Source organism: Heterodontus francisci, chromosome 15, assembly GCF_036365525.1.
Source record: "Heterodontus francisci isolate sHetFra1 chromosome 15, sHetFra1.hap1, whole genome shotgun sequence".
Taxonomy (NCBI): domain Eukaryota; kingdom Metazoa; phylum Chordata; class Chondrichthyes; order Heterodontiformes; family Heterodontidae; genus Heterodontus; species Heterodontus francisci.
In genome coordinates, this window is record NC_090385.1 from 3695762 (window position 1) to 3713893 (window position 18132).

Consider the following 18132-nt stretch of genomic DNA (forward strand, 5'->3'; position numbering starts at 1 on the left):
GAGCCAGTTTTGTATCCATCTTGCTGGCATTTCCCTGGATCCCATGGGACTTTATTTTTTTAACCAGTCTGCCTGGTCAAAAGCCTTTCTAAAATCCATGCCACTTTCTAGGGATCAGGAGCTCAGGTGGTTTCCTGATAATTTCTTCATGATTTTTCGCTTTGGTGTATCTTCTCCCAGGTGGACTGCAGTCAAGGCCAAAGACCCCACCTGTCCTTTACAATGGGAAAGGGGGCACCCACACACATCTGACCCATGTACCATACTGGATAGCAACCTGGTAATCAGAGCTTGTGTGTAGTGTGGGGCTCAAACCCAACTCTCTGACTCAGAGTCAGGAATACTAACCCTCAGCTTGTGGTTACTCCATTGTGAGTTGCCCACTGGCTGTCAGCCCAGCATTTACAGGCCATGTTCTGCTCTTCACTTGCTAAGATGGTCTGAAGTGGGGTTCAAACCCTTCACTCTCTGACCCCAAGGCAGGAATGCCAACCCTGAACCAGATGCTCACTTTTAGGAACATGGTACAGTGCCTTGAAAAAGACCAAATTGATCAGTCTACCCACATCTCTGTCTTTGTCTCTCCTTGACGGGTACATCATCCATCTCAGTCTCACACACAATAAGGATGGAATTGATGAGCTCTATGACAAGGTTACAGATGAGGGATCCCTATCATGTTGTGGTTTCCTTTTACAGGTGTTACCAGGGATGTAAAATTCTCACCTTCCACCTGAAGAGATTATGATGATTTTCCAGTTTTAGAAACAACTGCCAACTCAAAGACATCGCCTCTTCTCCGCACTTCTCCTTGTCCACTTCATTCTTCCAAGATTTTTCTTCATAGCTGCTTTAGGGTTCCAGAACTCCAGTTGTTGCTATGTCCATTTCTGCCATTTCTCCAGGGTTTCCATGGATCAACAACAGTAACAATTTGCATTTATATAGCACCCTTAATGTAATAAAACATCCCAAGGTGCTTCGTAGGAGGTCAGTCAAGGATCTTCTGGTAAAACTACAATGAATGATCCGGAGAATGCTTGTGGAACATTAACCCTCTTATTCTAATGGGTTGATGCTCATCCTTTGCACTCAAAGATGGTAACCCTTGTTGAAAAGAGAATCAATCTTGATGAAAGTCAAGGCCAATACGAGAAGGGTGAAATCTACAACTGATGCAAATATCTGAAGATTCCTATCTGGTACGGGAGCTTTACAGACCTTCATTTCTTTGATAACTGTGGAGATCCCATCATGATGCTACGGTTATATGTCCTTCCCACTAATAGTTGATGATCCAGAATTCTTTGTTGTAACGTAGGAAATGTGGCAGCAGATGAGCACAGCAAGATCCCACAAACAGCAATGTGACAATGACCAGGTAATCTGTTTCATTTGTATGGGGGATAAATATTGGTCAGAACACCAGGGAGATTTTTATTTAGAGATACAGCACTGAAACAGGCCCTTTGGCCCACCGAGTCTGTGCCGACCATCAACCACCCATTTATACTAATCCTACACTAATTCCATATTCCTACCACATCCCCACCTGTCCCTATATTTCCCTACCACCTACCTATACTAGGGACAATTTATAATGGCCAATTTACCTAACAACCTGCAAGTCTTTGGCATGTGGGAGGAAACCGGAGCATCCGGAGGAAACCCACACAGACACAGGGAGAACTTGCAAACTCCACACAGGCAGTACCCAGAATTGAACCCGGGTCGCTGGAGCTGTGAGGCTGCGGTGCTAACCACTGCGCCACTGTGCCGCCCTTCACTATAGAAGATACAAAGAAACATTCCAGTAATAGCTGTATATCAGGAGGTGGAAGGAAGAGAGAAACTTGGTGAAATTACAATCACCAGGGAAGCAGTACTGAGCAAATAAAAACAAGAAATGCTGGAAATACTCAACAAGTCTGGCAGCATCTGTGAAGAAAGAAGCAGAGTTAATATTTCAGGTCAGTGATCCTTCATCAGAACTGGCAAATATTAGAAATGTAAAAGGTTTCAAACAAATAAAGCAGGGGTGGGGCAAGAGATAACAAAAGGGAAGGTGTTGATAGGACAAGGTCACAGATAATAACTGACCAGAAGGTCATGGAGCAAGGGCAAACCGTATGTTAATGTTAAGCAGTACTGAGCAAACTGATGGAGCTGGGCTGACAAGTCCCCGGGTCCAGATGGGCTTCATCCTAGAGATGCCTAATGAGGTAGTAGATGCGTTGGTGTTAATTTTTCAAAATTCGCTAGATTCTGGAAAGTTTCCAACAGACTGGAAAGTTGCAAATATAACCCTCTATTCAAGAAGGGGAGTGGGGGGAGGGGGGGAGGGAAGGGAGGCAGAAAACGGGTGACTATAGGCCAGTTAGCTTGACGGCTGTTGTGGGGAAAGTGTTAGAATCGACCATTAAGGAGGTTGTAGCTGGGCACTCAGAAAAACTCAAAAGTAATCGGGAATAGTCAGCATGGTTTTGTGAAAGGGAAATCATGTTTCACCAATTTATTGGAGTTCTTTGAAGGAGTAACATGCACTGTGGATGAAGTAAGCCTGTTGACTTACTGTACTTGGATTTCCAGAAGGCATTTGACAAGGTGCCACATAAAAGGTTATTGTGCAAAGTAAGAGCTCATGGTGTAGGGAGTAACATATTAGCATGGATAGAAGATTGGCTGGCTGGCAGAAAACAGAGTATGCATAAATGGGTCCTTTTCTGATTGTCAAGATGTGACAAGTGGAGTCCCGCAGGGGTCTGTGCTGGGGCCTCAACCTTTTACAATTTATATCAATGACTTAGATGAGGGGAGCGATGGCATGGTAGCTAAATTTACAGATGACACAAAGATAGGTAGGAAAGTATGTTGTGAAGAGGACATAAGGAGGTTGCAGACCGATATAGATAGGTTGAGTGAGTGGGCTAAAATCTGGCAGATGGAGTATAACGTGGGAAAATGTGAAGTTGTTCATTTTGACAGGAAGAATAAAAAAGCAGAGTATTACTTAAACTGAGAACGACTGCAGAATTTCGAAGTGCAGAGGGATCTAGGTGTTCTCGTGCATGAGTTACAAAAAGTTGGTATGCAGGTACAGTAAGTAATAAAGAAGGCTAATGGAATACTATCCTTTATTGTGAGAGGAATTGAAAATAGAAGTAAGGATGTTTTACTTCAGTTATACAGGGCATTGGTGAGACCACATTTCAAATACTGTGTGCAGTTTTTGTCTCCTTATTTAAGGAAGGATGTAAATGCGTTGGAGGTGGTTTACTAGATTGATACCTGGAATGAGTGGGTTGTCTTATGAGGAAATGTTGGACAGACTGGGCTTGTTTTCACTGGAGTTTAGAAGAGTGAGGGGAGACTTGATTGAAGTGTATAAAATCCTGAACGGTCTTGACAAGGTGGATGTGGAAAGGATGTTTCCTCTTGTAGGTGAGTCCAGAACGAGGGGGCACTGTTTTAAAATTAGGGGTCGCCCTTTTAGGACACAGATGAGGAGATTTGGAATTCTCTTGTTCAGAAGGTGATGGAGGCGGGGTCATTGAATATTTTTAAGGTGGAGGTAGATAGATTCTTGTTAGGCAAGGGAATCAAAGATTATCAGGGATAGATGGGAGTGTGGAATTCGAGACACAAACAGATCAGCCATGATCTTACTGAATGGTGGAGCAGGCTCGAGGGGCTGAATGGCCTACTCCTGCTCATAATTTGTATGTTTGTATGTTCATATGTTCTGAGGCAAGAGCTGCAGCTCATATAGTCAACTCCCTTTGACAGATACTATTGAAACTGCTTCCTGTCCGATTGTTTTCCCATTGGGAGCAACAGAAAATGTTTAATGCATCTATTTTTTCTGCCTCTTTCTCTTTTACACTTCTGTTTATTTTTGGAAAACTCATATGACCCTTGTGGGAATAGGGAGGGAGGGTTAAGCAGGATAAGAATGAGAGGAGACAGTTTCCTGAAATGGTGCACAGAGTGAATAGGTGAAATTTGGAAAGGGCAGAAATCAGAGACCTAAAAGGCAAAAGGTCTCACATCCATTTAAAAGTAGATGTGACTGGAATGGAACTTAGGGAGACACATCATGGGAATTATTGATGTCCAAAGGGACCAGGGTGTCCTCTTTTCATAAGTCACTGAAAGCGAACATGCAGGTGCAGCAAGCAATTAGGAAGACAAATGGTATGTTGGCCTTTATTGCAAGAGGATTTGAGTACAGGAGTAAAGAAGTCTTTCTGAAGTTATGTAGAGCCTTGGTGAGAGCACACCTGGAGTATTGTGTACAGTTTTGGTCTCCTTACCTAAGGAAGGATATACTTGCCATAGAGGGAGTGCAATGAGGTTCACCAGACTGATTCCTGGGATGGTGGGATTGTCTTATAAGGAGAAATTGAGAAGACTGGACCTGTATTCTCTAGACTTGAGAAGAATGAGAGGTGATCTCATTGAAGCATACATAATTCTTACAGGACTCGACAGGGTTAATGCGGGAAGGATGTTTCCCCTGGCTGGGGGGTCTAGAACCGAGACAGTCTCAGAATAAGGGGCAGGCCTTATTCTTTGTTCTTTGTTTAGGCCATTTAAGACTGAGATGAGGAGGAATTTCTTCACTCAGAGGGTGGTGAATCTTTGGAATTCTCTACCCCAGAGGGCGGTGGATGCTCAGTTGTGCAGTATGTTCAAGATGGAGATCGATAGATTTCTAGATATTAGAGATAACAGGATATGCGGATGTGTGGGAAAATGGCATTGAGGTAGATCAGCCATGATCTGGTTGAATGGCAGAGCAGGCTCGAGGGGCCGAATGGCCAACTCCTGCCCCTATTTCCTATCAGCGCTGGTGTGAGAACTCCTGTCCCGCAAAGAGGTGAATTTAAACATCTAGCAGGAAGGGAAATTCTATTTCCTATTTTAGCTAGTTCATAGGAACAGGAGGACTCCATTCAGCCCCTTGAGCCTGTTCCATCTTTCAATTAAATCATGGCTGATCTGCATCCTAAGAGAACAGCAACAACTTGTATTTATATAGCACTATTAATGTAATAAATCATCTCAAGGCGCTTTTCAGGAGTGTTATAAGACTAAGTATGACATCGAGCCACATATGGAGATATTAGGTCAGATGACCAAAAGCTTGATCAAAGAGGGAGGTTTTAAGGAGGAAGGAGAGGTGGAGAGGCAGAGAAGTGTAGGAAGGGAATTGCAGAACTTGTGGCCTTGACAGCTGAAGGCACGGCCACCAGTGGTGGAGCGATTAAAATCAGGGATGCACGAGAGGCCAGAATTGGAGGAGCTCAGAGATCTCGGAGGGTTGTGGGTCTGGAGGAGATTAGATGAAAGAGAGGGGCAAAGCCATGGATAGATTTGAAAACAAAGATGCGAATTTTAAAATCAAGATGTTGCTTGACTGGGATCCAATGTTGGTCAGCGAGCACAGGGGTGATAGAGAAACAGGACTTGGTGCGAGTTAAGACATGGGCAGCAGAGCTTTGGGTGACCTCAAGTTTATGGAGGGTAGAATGTGAGGGACCAGCCAGGAGTGTGTTGGAATAGTCAAGTCTAGAGGTAATGATGGCATGAATAAAGGTTTCAGCAGCAGATGAGCTGAGACAGGAGCAAGTTGGGTGATGTTACGGAGGTGGAAATAGGCTGTCTTAGTGATGGCACGGATATGAGGTCAGAAGCTCATTGCGGGGTCAAGTGTGACACCAAGATTGCAAACAGACTGCCTTAATCTCCCTGTCGTCAGGGAGGAGGATGGAGTCAGTAGCTAGGAAATGGATTCAGTTCTGATGAAAGGTCACTGACCTGAAACGTTAACTCTGCTTCTCTCTCCACAGATGCTGCCAGACCTGCTGAGTATTTCCAGCATTTTCTGTTTTTATTAGCTAGCAAGTGGAGTTTGGAACAGGGATTGAAAACAATGGCCTCAGTCTTCGCAAAATTTAATTGGAGGAAATTTCTGCTCATCCAGTACTAGATATTGGATAAACAGTCTGATAATTTTATAACAGTGGAGGAGTCGAGAGAAATGGTGGTGAGGTGGAGTTGGGTGTCATCAGTGTACATGTGGAAACAGACACTATGCTTTCTGATGACGTCACCGAGGGGCAGCATGTGGATGAGAAATAGGAGGGGGTCAAGGATAGATCCTTGGGGGACACCAATAGAGGTAACGGGGTGGGAGCAGGAAGAGAAGCCATTGGAAGTGATTCTCTGGCTATGATTAGATATATAAGAATGGAACCAGGTGAGAGCAGTCCCACCCAGTTGGACGACAGTGGAGAGGCATTGGAGGAGGATGGTGTGGTCAACCACGTCAAAGGCTGCAGGCAGGTTGAGAAGGATGAGGAGGGATAGTTTATCTTTTTCACAGTCACGTAGGATGTCATTTATGACTTTGATAAGAGCTGTATCAGTACTGTGGCAGGGCGGAAACCTGATTGGAGGGATTGTAACATGGAGTTCTGGGAAAAATGGGAACGGATTTGGGAGGGGACAACATGCTCAAGGACTTTGGAGAGGAAAGGGAGGTTGGTGACAGGATGGTAGTTTGCAAGGATGCTGGGGCCAAGGATTTTATTTTTTGAGGAGAGGAGTGATGATGGCAGATTTAAAAGGAGAGCGAGACAACACCTGAAGAGAGAGAACCATTTACAATATCAGCTAACACGGGGACCAAGAGGGGAAGTTGGGTGGTCTGCAGTTTAGTGGGAATAGGATCGAGGGAGCAGGAGGTGGGTCTCATGGACAAGATGAGCTCAGAGAGGGCAGGAGGGGAGACAGGAGAGAAACTGGAGAAAGATGTAAGTTTAGGGCGAGGGCAGGGGGAACTTTACAGGAAGTTTGGCCAGATGGGGCAGTGGAAGAAAGGGACCCGGCAGAGGCAGCTGATTGGATGGTCTCTCAAACATTGTGACAAAGGTGAGCTCCTTGCACTTATTGTTGGAGGTGAGGGTGGAGGAGATAGGGGAGAGGGGTTTGAGAAGACGGTAGAGACAAGAATCCGGGGGTTATCCTTGCATTCCAGGATGACCCTGGAATAGAGAGCAGTTTTAGCAGACAAGAGCACGACCCGATTGTGTTTAATGTGGTCCAGCCAGATCTAGCAGTGGATGGCTAAATGAGCTGTGCCCCAAATCATTTCCAGTCTGCATCCGTTGGATGAAGAGAGCAGAGATGAGGCCGTACCGGGGGATTGTCCAGGGTGAGAGAGAGTAATGGTTTTATTGGGGACTAGGGCATCAAAGATGGATGTGAGGGTGCGGTTGAGCAAATCAGTAGCTGCAGAAATGTTGTGTTGAACATAGGGCCAAAGGGTAGAGAGATGGGATTTTGAAAGTGATCCTAAAAGGAAGAAAGACTTGAATTTAGATAGCACCCTTCATTACCTCAGTACTGAGGGACTGTTGCACCCAAAGTACTTCAGAAGTGGAGTCACTGTTGTAATGTAGATCCCACAAACAAGAATGGGATAATAACCAGATAATCTGTTTTGGTGATGTTGATTGAGGGGAGGGGGAAGGGAGAACTCGCCCTATATTGACCCTCCGACAGTGCAGCACTCCCTCAGTACTGTCCTCTGACAGTGCAGCACTCCCTCAGTACTGACCCTCCGACAGTGCAGCACTCCCTCAGTACTGACCCTCTGACAGTGCAGCACTCCCTCAGTACTGACCCTCTGACAGTGCAGCACTCCCTCAGTACTGACCCTCCGACAGTGCAGCACTCCCTCGGTACTGACCCTCTGACAGTGCAGCACTCCCTCAGTACTGACCCTCCGACAGTGCAGCACTCCCTCAGTACTGTCCTCTGACAGTGCAGCACTCCCTCAGTACTGACCCTCTGACAGTGCAGCACTCCCTCAGTACTGACCCTCTGACAGTGCAGCACTCCCTCAGTACTGACCCTCCGACAGTGCAGCACTCCCTCAGTACTGTCCTCTGACAGTGCAGCACTCCCTCAGTACTGACCCTCCGACAGTGCAGCACTCCCTCAGTACTGACCCTCTGACAGTGCAGCACTCCCTCAGTACTGACCCTCTGACAGTGCAGCACTCCCTCAGTACTGACCCTCCGACAGTGCAGCACTCCCTCGGTACTGACCCTCTGACAGTGCAGCACTCCCTCAGTACTGACCCTCCGACAGTGCAGCACTCCCTCAGTACTGACCCTCCGACAGTGCAGCACTCCCTCAGTACTGACCCTCCGACAGTGCAGCACTCCCTCAGTACTGACCCTCTGACAGTGCAGCACTCCCTCAGTACTGTCCTCTGTGACCTTTTGACTCAGAGGTGTGGGTGCTCCCTACTGGGTGAGGGCAATGGGATTTCCAAAATTGTCAGATGTTTGGAGACTCAGTGGTGCCCTCTGCAGGCAGGAGGGAATCTTACAAATATTTAAGTATCCAGCTCCTATGACATAACTAAGATACCTACTTGCTTTTTAACTCCGGATTGTGCTTGTCCTGTATCTTGCCACTAGGTATGAGTGGAGGCACAGAATTATAGAATATACAACACAGAAAGAGGCCATTCAGCCCATCATGCCTGTATTGGGAGTTCTGCATTTTTAATCTTTTTCTGGTTTCCTAGTGGGTCAGGAGGTGTAGGAGTGTCTCACCTGGCTTCACAAAGAAATCTTTGCCCTCCCTGATTCTCAGCTTCAATCTCTTTCCCTCGACCATGATTAACTCTCCCCCTCCCCCCTCACTAAAACAAAAGGAAAGTGTTGCAGAAGTCGGAAATAAAAACAGAAAGTGCTAGAAATACTCTGTAGGTCAGGCAGTATCTGTGAAGTGAGAAACAGAGTTAACATTTCAGGTTGTTGATCTTTCATAAGAACTGTTCTGATAAAACATCACCGACCTAAAATGTTAATTATGTTCCTCGCTCCAGATGCTGCCTGACCTGCTGCATGGTTCCAACATTTTCTGTCTTTATATTCCACCCTCATCCCTCCACAAAACTTGTTTTAATCCAGGCACCACTCCTGCGTGTCTTCTGCCAGAAATCCTGCTCCCATCCAAACTCTCCAGGTAGTGATTCTCACAGCTTTGGGTGGGAATATAGGATCTCTCCGGTTCTCCTGTAACTTTATTGTACCAGCATTCCACTTGTCCCACTCTCCTGCCTGTCACATTCATTCATTCATTCGTTCGTTGGTGTCATCTCCTTCCCAGAAGGTTGACTGTCGTAGATCTCCACCTCTGTCTGTCCTGTGCTGTCCTTACACATTCTGCACAGGTCAACTACATCCAGTCCATTATATCTGTCATCCATTTTCTCCTCTGCTTCCCTCTCCGATGTTTTCAACGATCTTTCCTTCCAATAATTGTCTCTGTTTACCTTCTGCTTTCATGATATGACTGAAATACTGTATATTTCTACCAGAAGGACGTGGAGGCTTTGGAGAGGGTACAGAGGAGGTTTACCAGGATGTTGCCTGGTCTGGAGGGCATTAGCTATGAGGAGAGGTTGGATAAGCTCTGATTGTTTTCACTGGAACGACGGAGGTGGAGGGGCGACATGATAGAGGTTTACAAAGTTATGAGCGGCATGGACAAAGTGGATAGTCAGAAGCTTTTTCCCAGGGTGGAAGAGTCAGTTACTAGGGGACATCGGTTTAAGGTGCGAGGGGCAAAGTTTAGAGGGGATGTGCGAGGCAAGTTCTTTACACAGAGGGTGGTGAGTGCCTGGAACTTGCTGCTGGGGGAGGTGGTGGAGGCAGATACGATAGCGACGTTTAAGAGACATCTTGACAAATACATGAATAGGAAGGGAATAGAGGGATACGGACCCCGGAAGTGCAGAAGATTTTAGTTTGGACAGGCATCATCGGCACAGGCTTGGAGGGCCGAATGGCCTGTTCCTGTGCTGTACTGTTCTTTGTTCTTTCTCTCTTTGATGTTAAACATTAATTTCCTGTTTTCTCCAGCCATTTCCATTACTTCCTCATTAGTCTTTCTGTGTGTGTAAGATATACGGAACATCCTCCGATATGTCCACATCTCAAAAGCATTCTGTTTATTAATCATCTCTTTATTTGTTGTGCTTGTCTCCGAGGCATTTAACATAGATGACAAAATGTAGCAGCTCAACATTCTTTTCCTAAGATTCAGGGTCAGTTTCTTTGACGTTAAAAAGTCCTTCATTCTGACAAAGTTGGTCTTGGTTCTCACAATTCCCCTTTGGATCTCACAGTCAGATCTCCCATAGAAACTTAGAAACATAGAAAAATAGGAGCAGGAGTAGGCCATTCGGCCCTTCGAGCCTGCTCCACCATTCAATCCGCTCATGGCTGATCATCCAAACTCAGTAACCTGTTCCCGCTTTCTCTCTGTATCCCTTGATCCCATTAGCCCTAAAAACTATATCTAACTCTTTCTTGAATATATTTAATGATTTGGCCTCAACTGCTTTCTGTGGTAGAGAATTCCACAGATTCACCACTCTCTGGGTGAAGAAATCTCTCATCTCAGTCCTAAATGGCTTCCCCCTTATCTTTAGACTGTGACCCCTGGTCCTGGACTCCCCCGCCATCGAGAACATCCTTCCTGCATCTAGTTTGTCCAGTCCTGTTAGAATTTTGTAAGTTTCTATGAGATCCCCTCTCATTCATCTAAACTCCAGCGAATACAAGTCTAATCAACCCAATCTCTCTCCATATGTCAGTCCTGCCATCCCAGGAATCAGTCTGATGAACCTTCGCTGCACTCCCTCCATAGCAAGAACATCGTTCCTCAGATAAGGAGACCAAAACTGCACAAAATATTCCAGATGTGGTCTCACCAAGGCCTTGTATAACTGCAGCAAGTCATCCCTGCTCCTGTACTCGAATCCTCTCGCTATGAAGGCCAACATACCATTTGCCTTCTGAACTGCCTGCTGCACCTGCATGCTTACTTTCAGCGACTGGTGCACAAGGACACCCAGGTCTTGCTGCACCTCCCCCTTTCCCAATCTATCGCCGTTAAGATAATAATCTGCCTTTCTGTTTTTGCCACTAAAGTGGATAACCTCACATTTATCCACATTATACTGCATCTGCCATGTACTTGCCCACTCACTCAACCTGTCCAAATCACACTGGAGCTTCTCTGCATCCTCCTCACAGCTCACACTCCCACCCAGCTTTGTGTTGTCTGCAAATTTGGATATATTACATTTAATTCCCTCATCTATATCATTAAAATATATATTGTGAATAGCTGGGGTCCTAGCACTGATCCCTGCGGTACTCCACTAGTCACTGCCTGACACTCGGAAAAAGACCTCTTTCTCTTTGTTTCCTGTCTGCCAACTAGTTCTCGATCCATGTCAGTACCTTACCCCCAATCCCATGTGCTTTAATTTTGCATGCTAATCTCTTATGTGGGACCTTATCGAAAGCCTTCTGAAAGTCCAAATACACCACATCCACTGGTTCTCCCTTATCTATTCTACCAGTTACATCCTCAAAAAATTCCAGTAGATTTGTCAAGCATGATTTCCCTTTCATAAATCCATGTTGAAATTTCCGATCCTGTCATTGTTTTCCAAGTGCTCTGCTATTACATCCTTTATAATGGACTCCAGCATTTCCCCCACTACTGATGTCAGGCTAACTGGTCTATAATTCCCTGTTTTCTCTCTACCTCCTTTTTTAAATAGTGGGGTTACATTAGCTACCCTCCAATCTGTTGGAACTGTTCCAGAGTCTATAGAATTTTGAAAAATGACCAGCAATGCATCTACTATTTCAAGGGCCACTTCCTTAAGTATTCTGGGATGTAGATTATCAGGCCCTGGGGATTTATCGGCCTTCAATCCCATCAATTTCCCTAACACCATTTCCCTACTAATACTGATTTCATACAGTTCCTCCTTCTTACTAGACCCTGTGTTCCCCAACATTTCTGGGAGGTAATTTGTGTCCTCCTTTGTGAGGACAGAACCAAAGTAGTTCCGAAGAAGGGTCACTGACCCGAAACGTTAACTCTGCTTCTCTTTCCACAGATGCTGCCAGACCTGCTGAGTGAATCCAGCATTTCTTGTTTTTGTTGCCATTTCTTTGTTCCCCATTATAAATTCCCCCATTTCTGACTGTAAGGGACCTACATTTGTCTTCACTAATCTTTTTCTCTTCACATATCTATAAAGCTTTTACAGTCAGTTTTTATGTTCTCTGCAAGTTTACTCTCGTACTCTATTTTCCCCTTCTTAATCAATCCCTTTGTCCTCCTTTGCTGAATTCTAAACTGCTGCCAATCCTCAGGTTTGCTGCTTGTTCTGGCCATTTTATATTTCTCCTCTTTGGATCTAATACTATCCCTAATTTCTTTTGTAAGCCATGGTTGAGCCACCCTTCCTGTTTTATTTTTGTGCCAGACGGGAATGAACAATTGTTGTAATTCATCCATGTGTTCTTCAAATGCTAGCCATTGCCTATCCACTGTCAACCCTTTAAGTAACGTTCCCCAATCTATCATAGCCAACTTGCACCTCATACCTTCATAGTTTCCTTTATTTAGATTCAGGACCGTTGTCTCAGAATCAACTCTCTCACTCTCCATCTTGATGAAGAATTGTATCATGTTATGGTCGCTCTTCCCCAAGGGACCCCACACAACAAGATTGTTAACTCACCCTTTCTCATTACACAATACCCAGTCTAGGATGGCCTGTTCTCTAGTTGGTTCCTCAATGTATTGGTCCAAAAAAAATCACGTACGCACTCCAGGAATTCCTCTTCTACAGTATTGTTGTAATTTGGTTTGCCCAATCAATATGTAGATCAATTCTTTAGCCTCCTTATCTCGAGAGACAATGGGTAAGCACCTGGAGGTGGTCAGTGGTGTGTGGAGCAGCGCCTGGAGTGGCTATAAAGGCCAATTCTAGAGTGACAGGCTCTTCCACAGGTGCTGCAGAAAAACTTGTTTGTCGGGGCTGTTACACAGTTGGCTCTCCCCTTGCGCTTTTGTCTTTTTTCCTGCCAACTGCTAAGTCTCTTCGACTCGCCACACTTTAACCCCGCCTTTATAGCTGCCCGCCAGCTCTGGCGAACGCTGGCATCTGACTCCCACGACTTGTGATCAATGTCACAGGACTTCATGTCGCGTTTGCAGACGTCTTTAAAGCGGAGACATGGACGGCCGGTGGGTCTGATACCAGTGGCGAGCTCGCTGTCCAATGTGTCTTTGGGGATCCAGCCATCTTCCATGCGGCTCACATGGCCAAGCCATCTCAAGCGCCGCTGACTCAGTAGTGTGTATAAGCTGGGGATGTTGGCCGCCTCGAGGACTTCTGTGTTGGAGATACGGTCCTGCCACCTGATGCCAAGTATCCTCCGGAGGCAGCGAAGATGGAATGAATTGAGACGTCGCTCTTGGCTGACATACGTTGTCCAGGCCTTGCTGCCATAGAGCAAGGTACTGAGGACACAGGCTTGATACACTCGGACTTTTGTGTTCCGTGTCAGTGCCCCATTTTCCCACACTCTCTTGGCCAGTCTGACATAGCAGTGGAAGCCTTTCCCATGCGCTTGTTGATTTCTGCATCTAGAGACAGGTTACTGGTGATAGTTGAGCCTAGGTAGGTGAACTCTTGAACCACTTCCAGAGCATGGTCGCCAATATTGATGGATGGAGCATTTCTGACATCCTGCCCCATGATGTTCGTTTTCTTGAGGCTGATGGTTAGGCCAAATTCATTGCAGGCAGCCGAAAACCTGTCGATGAGTCTCTGCAGGCACTCTTCAGTGTGAGATGTTAATGCAGCATCGTCAGCAAAGAGGAGTTCCCTGATGAGGACTTTCCGTACTTTGGACTTCGCTCTTAGACGGGCAAGGTTGAACAACCTGCCCCCTGATCTTGTGTGGAGGAAAATTCCTTCTTCAGAAGACTTGAACGCATGTGAAAGCAGCAGGGAGAAGAAAATCCCAAAAAGTGTGGGTGCGAGAACACAGCCCTGTTTCACGCCACTCAGGATAGGAAAGGGCTCTGATGAGGAGCCACCATGTTGAATTGTGCCTTTCATATTGTCATGGAATGAGGTGATGATACTTAGTAGCTTTGGTGGACATCCGATCTTTTCTAGTAGTCTGAAGAGACCATGTCTGCTGACGAGGTCAAAGGCTTTGGTGAGATCAATTAAAGCAATGTAGAGGGGCATCTGTTGTTCACGGCATTTCTCCTGTATGTGACGAAGGGAGAACAGCATGTCAATGGTGGATCTCTCTGCTCAAAAGCCACACTGTGCCTCAGGTCACCATAATTACAGTTGTACCCTTATTGCATGCGTCTCTATTTTCCTGTTTAATGCCATCCTCTACATCACCACTGCTGTTTGGGGGTCTATATACAACCCCCACCAACGTTTGCTGCCCATTGGTGTTTCTTAGCTCCACCCATACAGATTCCACATCAGGATTTTCTGAGCTAATATCCTTCCTTACTATTGCATTGATTTCCTCCTATACTAACAATGCTACCCCACCTCCTTTCCCTTTTTGCCTGTCCTTCCTAAATATTGAATACCCCTGGATGTTCAGTTCCCATCCTTGGTCACCCTGCAGCCATGTCTCTGTAATCGCAACTATATCGTATCCATCATCTGTGATAAGCTGCCCAAGGTATGTAAACCTTTACACTTGTTCCAACACTTGTCCATTTGCTTCAATTTTCACTTCAGCTTCATTCTTTGGGCCTCCTTATCTCGAGAGACAATGGATAAGCGCCTGGAGGTGGTCAGTGGTTTGTGAAGCAGTGCCTGAAGTGGCTATAAAGGCCAATTCTAGAGTGACAGGCTCTTCCACAGGTGCTGCAGAGAAATTTGTTTGTCGGGGCTGTTACACAGTTGGCTCTCCCCTTGCGCCTCTGTCTTTTTTCCTGCCAACTACTAAGTCTCTTCGACTCGCCACATTTTAGCCCTGTATTTATGGCTGCCCGCCAGCTCTGGCGAACGCTGGCAACTGACTCCCACGACTTGTGATCAATGTCACAGGATTTCATGTCGCGTTTGCAGACGTCTTTAAAGCGGAGACGTGGACGGCCGGTGGGTCTGATACCAGTGGCGAGCTCGCTGTACAATGTGTCTTTGGGGATCCTGCCATCTTCCATGCGGCTCACATGGCCAAGCCATCTCAAGCGCCGCTGACTCAGTAGTGTGTACAAGCTGGGGATGTTGGCCGCCTCGAGGACTTCTGTGTTGGAGATACGGTCCTGCCACCTGATGCCAAGTATTCTCTGGAGGCAGCGAAGATGGAATGGATTGAGACGTCGCTCTTGGCTGGCATACGTTGTCCAGGCCTCGCTGCCATAGAGCAAGGTACTGAGAACACAGGCCTGATACACTCGGACTTTTGTGTTCCGTGTCAGCTTTAGGTCCCTGCTTATCGCCATTGTCTTTGTCTTTTAGTTTTAGAGATACAGCACTGAAACAGGCCCTTCGGCCCACCGAGTCTGTGCCAAACATCAACCACCCATTTATACTAATCCTACACTAATTCCATGTTCCTACCACATCCCCACCTGTCCCTATATTTCCCGACCACCTACCTATACTAGGGGCAATTTATAATGGCCAATTTACCTACCAACCTGCTGCGGGAGGAAACCGGAGCACCCGGAGAAAACCCACGCAGACACAGGGAGAACTTGCAAACTCCACACAGGCAGTACCCAGAATTGAACCCGGGTCGCTGGAGCTGTGAGGCTGCAGTGTTAACCACAGCACCACTGTATTGGTGGGTTGAATGTCCACAACTGAGATACGCAGATGACACTGCATTGATTGCAGAGTCTGAAGAGGCACTGCAGGAAATTGTGAACAAAGTGAAAGCAAGGAGTGTGGCGTCTTTCACATTGTCTCCCTGATTAAAATACAGACTGTAGTCTCTCAGAAAACAGTTAAGAAGTTCATGGAATAATTAAACTGTGCCTCAGTGGTTTAATCTGGCCTTCAAAGTACAGCAGTCTGAAAGGCATCTGTTCCTGTGTGCCTTGGCATGCTCCTGCTGTATGCTACAATTCTACAATAAAACAGCTCACTCATACCACCTAATGGTGCCTCCATCTTATTTTCACTCCTTTCTTTAAAGACTTTCAGTTTCGGTTCTGCAGAATTGTCAAAAGAGCCAGCGGGGCAGATGAGGATACTGTTTTTTACACAGTGAGTTGTTGTGATCTGGAACGCGCTGCCTGAAAGGGCAGTGGAAGCAGATTCAATAATAACTTCAAAAGGAATAATTCACAGGGCTATTGGGGAAAGAGCAGTGGGGGAGAGGGTCTCATTGGAAAGCTCTTTCAAAGAGCCAGCACAGGCACGATGGGCTGAATGGCCTTCTTGTGTCCAGTAGGATTCTATGATGATTCTAATTTAAGTTGTAGCCAGTTTTCAGCTCTTGCTGCTACTCTGGTGCACAGTGGATCACAGTCACACATTAAGGTCCGATCATGTTGTCTGCTCAATGTTGGTATTACTGTCATTAAGAGCAACTTGCACTGTGGCCCTTTTGCGCAGGTTTGCTGGCCTCGGTCTGGTTTTAGGTACAATTTATCGCCTGGGAATAATACTAACGATTTGGATCAGACAGCTTGATTTAAGTTTTCATCCTCATAGCCAGATCACTCCATGACCTCGTCCCTCCCGATCTCTGTAATATCCACCAACCCTAGAAACCTCCAAAATCTCTGCACTTCTCCAATTCTGGCCTGTTGCACATCTCGGATTTCACTCACCCCACATTGGCAGCTGTGCCTCCAGCTATCTGGGCCCTAAGCTCTGAAATTTTCTCCCTAAACTCCTCCCCTCTCTACCTTTCTCTCTCCACCTTTAAAACACTCTTTAAAACCAGTGCTAACCACTATGCCACTGTGCCACCCTTGCTGTTTGTTTTTATATTTCTTGCCAATTTACTTTCATAATCAATTTTCTCCCTCTTTATTAGGTTTTTAGTTATCCCTTGCTGGTTCCTAAAAAATTCCCAATCCTCTGACCTACCACTAGTTTTCACCACTTTGTAGGCCTTAGTTTTTGATTGGATACTCCCCTTGACTGCCTTTGTTAACCACTGGCGGTTCATCCTTCTCATTGAGTCCTTTTTGACCGGGATACATTTTTGCTGAGCGTTATGAAATATCTGCATAACTGTCTGCCACTGCTCATTCACTGACTTTCCCCTTAGTCTATTTCCCAGCCCGCTTTAGACAACTCTTTCTCCATACCTCTGTTTAGCCCTTGTTTGAGGACAGTGGTTTGAGACCCGAATTGCTCGCCCTCAAACTGAATTTGAAAATCTACCATGTTATGATCGCTACCCCCTGGAGGATTCTTAACTACGATATCTCTTATTAATCCTACCTCATTACACATTACTAGATCTAAAATAGCCTGTTCCCGGGTAGGTTCTGCAATGTATTGCTTTAAGTAACAATCCCTGATGCACTCTACAAATTTGTCTTCCTTGTTACCTCTGCCAATCTGATTTGTCCAGTCAATATGCAGATTAAAATCACCCATGACAATTGTAGTGCCCTTCTTACATGCCTCCATTATTTCCCGATTTATACTTTGTCCTACAGAGAAGTAACTCCTCGGGGACTCCCACCCGTGACTTCTTCCCCTTGCTATTCCTTATTTCCGCCAAACTGATTCCACATCATGATCTATTGCACCTATATCACTACTCACCACCGCACTGAAACCTTCCTTTATTAACAAAGCTACCCCACCTCCTTTTCCTTTTTGCCTATTTTTCTGGAACGTCAAATACCCTTGAATATTGAGTTCCCAGTCTTGGTCACCCTGCAACCACGTCTCTGTAATAGCTATCAAGTCATATTCATTTATTTCTATTTGTGCCATCAACTCATCTATCTTGTTGCAAATGCTGTGTGCATTCAGATAAAGAGCCTTAAGCTTTGACCTTTTACCATTATTACTCATTCTGGTTCGAATTTCTGCTGCACTCTTCTGTTTATATTTTATGCCCCTTCCTGTCACACTCTGGTTACTGTTTGCCTCTTCACTACCCTGCACCTCTGCTCTCATTTCTTTTTGATTTTTAAAACTTCCCTTCATTTGAACCCTCCCCCCCACGAATTAGTTTTAAGTCTTATCTACAACCCTAGTTATATGCTGTA